Source organism: Pleurodeles waltl, chromosome 12, assembly GCF_031143425.1.
Source record: "Pleurodeles waltl isolate 20211129_DDA chromosome 12, aPleWal1.hap1.20221129, whole genome shotgun sequence".
In the NCBI taxonomy this organism is placed as follows: domain Eukaryota; kingdom Metazoa; phylum Chordata; class Amphibia; order Caudata; family Salamandridae; genus Pleurodeles; species Pleurodeles waltl.
The window spans coordinates 109,534,596-109,540,241 of record NC_090451.1 but is presented as its reverse complement, the minus strand read 5'-3'; the positions used below and the strand labels follow the sequence as shown (position 1 = coordinate 109,540,241).

The 5,646-nt window shown below is 45.1% G+C and overlaps 2 non-coding genes across 2 annotated transcripts; both read right to left on the bottom strand.

Annotated features, from left to right (window-relative positions):
• Window positions 1-260: 260 nt before the first annotated feature.
• Window positions 261-332, bottom strand: TRNAH-GUG (transfer RNA histidin (anticodon GUG)). Its single transcript has one exon. It is a non-coding gene; the product is annotated as a tRNA-His (tRNA).
• A 4,924-nt stretch (window positions 333-5,256) lies between these two features.
• TRNAH-GUG (transfer RNA histidin (anticodon GUG)) lies at window positions 5,257-5,328 on the bottom strand. Its single transcript has one exon. It is a non-coding gene; the product is annotated as a tRNA-His (tRNA).
• Between the last annotated feature and the right edge of the window lie 318 nt (window positions 5,329-5,646).

The following is a 5,646-nucleotide window of genomic DNA, read 5'->3' as shown; positions in this document are numbered from 1 at the left end:
CTGCAGGTACAGGAGACACAGACATCCATCCCTCTTGCTGACCGGGTCCCGTGAAACCAAACTGTAGCTCATACTTTTCACATCAGGACCGCCACAAACGTAAAAGCGCAGAAAGGTGAAATAAATAATAACATTGTTAACGCGTTCTTCAAAGACATTTAATTTCACCGTTGAAATTAGGTTCAAGCTCTTAACTCATGTAAATATTAAGAAGTGAGAATAAAAACGCTGCCTGACTGCCGTGACATTGCCACCCTCAATGCCGTGACTCGGATTCGAACCGAGGTTGCTGCGGCCACAACGCAGAGTACTAACCACTATACGATCACGGCGAGCTACTTGGGCTCTGAAAAGACTACCCTGGTGTGGCTCTGATAGGCTTAAAAAAGGTCAAAGTATCCGTGGAGTGGATAGATTTAGCGTTTGTTTAAAACCCATCTTTTCAAGTTAGATCAGGGTCTTTTCTTTGAGTAGCAGATCACAGCAAATATTTACCTCTCTGCTTCCAGTGACAAGACTCCCCATAAACCAAGAAGCCCAGACTTCTTAACAAGATCCACCACTCTGCCCTGCAAGTCTCAAGTGTTCTATGAGTGCTGGGGTCGGGGAAGTGAACACTGCAAAAACTTAATCCACGGCCGACCAAACTCCTCCAGGCCAGGAGGGGCTCGGAACAGGCCCCCACATATTGTTGTTTTTTTCTTTTCTGGGTGTCTCTTCAGACACATTCAGCTGCTTGGTGCATACTGCTTTAGAGTTGCATTGTGTGAAATGAAGTGGCGTAAACTTGACTAGCAAACAATGGAGTGGTGATGAATGGAGGGTCATAGAAGGGAGTAGATTGAAGTGCAAAGAGTAGAGTGACGTAATGTGTCATAGAATACAGTGGAATATAATGAAGTGGTGTGCCTTGGCATGGCGTTGAATAGCATTGTGAGGAATGGAGTGGCATAGAGCAGAGTGGGGTAGAGAGGAGTGAGGTTGCATAGAATGGCATAGAGTAGCATAGAGTAAAGTAGTGTGGTGTAGAGTGGCATAGTGTGGTGTAGAGTGAAGTGGCATGGAATGGCATAGAGTCAGAGAACAGTGTGTCATGGAGAGGGGTGGCAAAGAATTAGGAGGAGTGGAGTCGGACTGCATGAAGTAGAGTGTTGTGGAGTTGAGTAGCATACAGTCGCGTTGCATGGAGTGACACTGTGGTGTAGAGAGGAGCAGAGAAAAAAGTGGCATAGAGTAGAAAGGCCTACAGGAGAGTAGTGTAGAGTGGCACAGCATAGAGTAGTGTGCAGTAGAGTGGCATAGAGTAGAGCGCATGTAGTGCCATTGAGTGATATTGTGTGAGATGGAGTGGAGTGGAGTACAGTGAAGTGGCATGGAATGAAGTAGTATAGAGTAGAGTGGGAGAGAGTAAAGTGGAGTGGCATAGAGTGAACTAGAGTAGAGCGTAGTGGGATAGAGTGGAGTAGCATGGAGTGGAATGGAGAGGCACAGAGTAGGGTAGAGTGCAAAAGTGTGGAATGGCATGGAGTTGAGTGGAGTGGCATAGAGTAGAGTGGCATTCTGTGGGGTGGATTAGAGTGGCATGGAGTGGCATACAGTAGAGTGGAATAGAGCTTAGTGGTGGAGAGTACAGTGGCTTAAAGTGGAGTATAGTACCATGGAGTAGAGTAGCGTAGAGTAGAGAGGGGTGCAACGGAGTAGAGTGGCATAGAGTTGAGTGGTGTACAGTGGCGTAGAGTAGAATGGGATAAAATAAAGTGGCGTACAGTAGACTGGAGTAGAGTAGCATAGAGTGGAGAGGCATAGAGTGGAGAGAAGTAAAGTAGAGTGGAATTGTATAGAGTAGAGTTCAGTTGAGTATTCTAGAGTGATGTAGAGCAGAGTGGCATAGAGTCACATAAAGTTTCATTCTATGATGTAGGGTGGCGTAGAGAGGAATGAAGGGAAGTGGCATAGAGTAGAGTGGAGTGGAGTGGAGTAGAGGGGCATAGCAGAGAGTGACAGGGTGGAGTGGCATAGAATGGAGTAGCATAAAGTGGAGTGAAGTGGCGTATAGTGGAGTGGCATAGATTAGAGTGGCATAGAGTGGAGTGATAGAGTGGAACAATGTAGATTAGAGTGGAGTAGAACTGAGTAGAGTGGAGTGGTATAGAGTTGCACAGTGTAGAGTACAGTGGCACTGAGGGGAGTAGAGTATAGTCATGTAGAGGAATACAGTGTGAGAAAGTAACTAAAGTGTCAATAGAGACGGCGTTTAGAGTGAAAAATAAGCTGTATGCTTGTCATGAATGTTGGAAAGCACATTGCACATCCAAGAATGATACGAAAACACTTTTAAAATATAAAAAATAGCGTACTGTAGAAAGACGAAAAGAACACATGTACTTGGTCCATCCTCCATGGAGGAATGAACACAAGAAAGGAAGATTCAGTCTATGGGAGCTAAGCAATCGAAATATTGCAAATGTGAGTGACATAGAAAACAATTAATGGTAAGTAAGCTGTGGGCGTGTGGTAAGCCCACTGAATTCTAAACAATATGTCTCACAGCACATTCACTGTGTACGCAAGACATAAAAAGGTGTGACTAAGAGAATTCAGAGATTTAGAGCTTGACAGCAATTCACAACCCAACCAAACTGAGCCCTATATAATAATTTACAACAGAGCCAAAGTACACCTTTTATACCCCCAATGGTGGAGGTAAGATATTCAGCAGACATGTGGTCTCCCAGTGCTAAAGGATTTTGGCTAGATATGAAGTGGGCGAAGTGCCCTGAAAACATTATAAAAGTAGGACACGTGCTATAAGCAGACATCACTTCCTTGGCAAGGCAGAAGAAAGGGCACTTCAGAGGGAAGAAATGAGAGGGCTGAGGAACAGACAGATAGCTCCCCTATGGGCAGAGGTGGCGGGAGCATGGAACACTCCTGACATGACTATGATGACGATGCAGATGGGCCTCTTAACTTGCGGAGTTAGGAGCACGACAAACACACCTCTCCTAGACCTCCCTGGAAGATCATACACTGGGGAGGGTTCCCCTGGGTCCCTTCCCCCCCCCCCGGCTGGGCCCCATACAGCTGTAGACACACTCACACGATGCGTAGTTAGGTCTCGGTTTCTGGGCAAGTTGTTAGGCTTGCTTGTTATTTGTTGTAATAAGAGATGATGAGTACCTGACGTGCCAGAGCTGGAAATGGTGGGAACCGACCACCCTGCTCCATGGGCATACAGCGCTGAACCGGAGACCCACAGGAGGCCCACACCACAGATCACAAGCCTGCTTACAGATTTATGCAAGGAACAGCCCTCAGCGTGGTGGTAACATAATATAATAGCAGTAATGGGTAACTGTTCAAAAGTTGTCATGGAAAGGAGATTCATACAGCTCTGCAACCTGTTACAATCCTATGAATAATATGTACCATCTGAAATACCAATAAATAAAAAAAATAAAAAATCTACTGCACAACTTAGGGTAAGGCTGGTGTTGTAGTGGTAGATCTGAGGCCCTAGGAGAGCTGGAGACTCCACAGAGCTACAGCAGCTCAGAAGTCCACTTGGGCTTCATCAGGGACCCGTTTTGTGACTTGAAAACCCATTAATGCAACAATAAAGGGGTGAAGTAAATGTCATCAACATTGCATATACTGGTGTTCTTTGCAGTTTTTTTAATAAATAACAGCGCCTGGAAGCCCTTCTGACTGTGAAGGTTTGTTTAACAAATAGTGTTGTAACAACATAAAAGAGGGGGAACTGTAAGACAGTTGCACAGATAGAAGGACGGATAGAAGGTTAAACAGATCGTCATAAATAAGCCACATGCACCGATGCATCTGTACAGGTTTGTAGACAGAAAGGCAGGTATGTAGCTGTTAGTAAATCATGGATGAGATATAATCAGCGTCACAGAAACCGCTGTAAATCACACGCGCCTGCTTTTGAAATCACCACGCCACAAAGACCTTGGTAGTCAGCATGTAGGCTTTAAAGTGTTAACATAAACAGAGATGGGCAGAAATAGGCAGTAAGGCAGATACCCAGATTGAAATAGAAAGGTAAATAGAAAGCACATGTAGTAATAGACGTGGACCGATAAGTATATAGAGAAGCAGCCGTTGGTACGAAAATGGGATCACATATGATCAACTTTGTGTGGACTGTCAGGATTTGAAAACGGTTGCTTCATACCAAAAAAAAACATAGCGCCAAGATGTCCTCCTCAATGTCCCTATGAGCGTTATAGTGTTAACAAAGCATACAGCCAGGCATCAACACTCTGTTAGACAGGTTCACAGTCACGCACAGGTAGGTGAGCAGATAGATAAGCAGGCACACAGGCAAAAAGATAGATGGACAGATGAATGGATCAATGGATGGACGGATCTCTCTGTTAAACATGAGTCAAATGTAGGGATGGGCGTAACCAGTGTAACTCACTGCAGTGTAATTACGCGAAATTACAGCAACATTATGCGAGGTTGTACAGAATTACACAAGGCTATTTTCCTGGTGCAAAATACACGCTCAGATCCGAAAGGAACCTGATATACACTTTGCACAAGAAAATCGCTCTAAATGCAACAGAACTGGCACAACAGCCGCTGCTCGCGCTCTTTTCCTCCGCTCTTGGGTAGATGTCTTTCCCCACATTACTCCAAATTCCACAAAGGAGCGTAATTGTGTAATTCACGATTCGACCACGGCTAATAAACTTGGCTTAAGTTTTAAAACTTTCCCTCTAGCTGCCCGCTGATCCGTCGGGTGCGGGATGATGAAGCCAAACGCTGATTGGGTGAGTGCGCCTCTCAGTGTCCTTCTCCGTCGCCTCTTTCTTTCAGACCCTTGGGAGCTCAGTCTTACTTTCTATACAAATATTTATTTTTAGACCTTTTTTCTTCGCGGCCTGAATTGCTGCAAAAACTGATATTTGACTAGCAGGATCCCTTTCAACATTGAAAGCTAGTCCGCGTCAGTACAGGAGCCTCGGCGCTGCAGGTACAGGAGACACAGACATCCATCCCTCTTGCTGACCGGGTCCCGTGAAACCAAACTGTAGCTCATACTTTTCACATCAGGACCGCCACAAACTTAAAAGCGCAGAAAGGTGAAATAAATAATAACATTGTTAACGCGTTCTTCAAAGACATTTAATTTCACCGTTGAAATTAGGTTCAAGCTCTTAACTCATGTAAATATTAAGAAGTGAGAATAAAAACGCTGCCCGACTGCCGTGACATTGCCACCCTCAATGCCGTGACTCGGATTCGAACCGAGGTTGCTGCGGCCACAACGCAGAGTACTAACCACTATACGATCACAGCGAGCTACTTGGGCTCTGAAAAGACTACCCTGGTGTGGCTCTGATAGGCTTAAAAAAGGTCAAAGTGTCCGTGGAGTGGATAGATTTAGCGTTTGTTTAAAACCAATCTTTTCAAGTTAGATCAGGGTCTTTTCTTTGAGTAGCAGATCACAGCAAATATTTACCTCTCTGCTTCCAGTGACAAGACTCCCCATAAACCAAGAAGCCCAGACTTCTTAACAAGATCCACCACTCTGCCCTGCAAGTCTCAAGTGTTCTATGAGTGCTGGGGTCGGGGAAGTGAACACTGCAAAAACTTAATCCACGGCCGACCAAACTC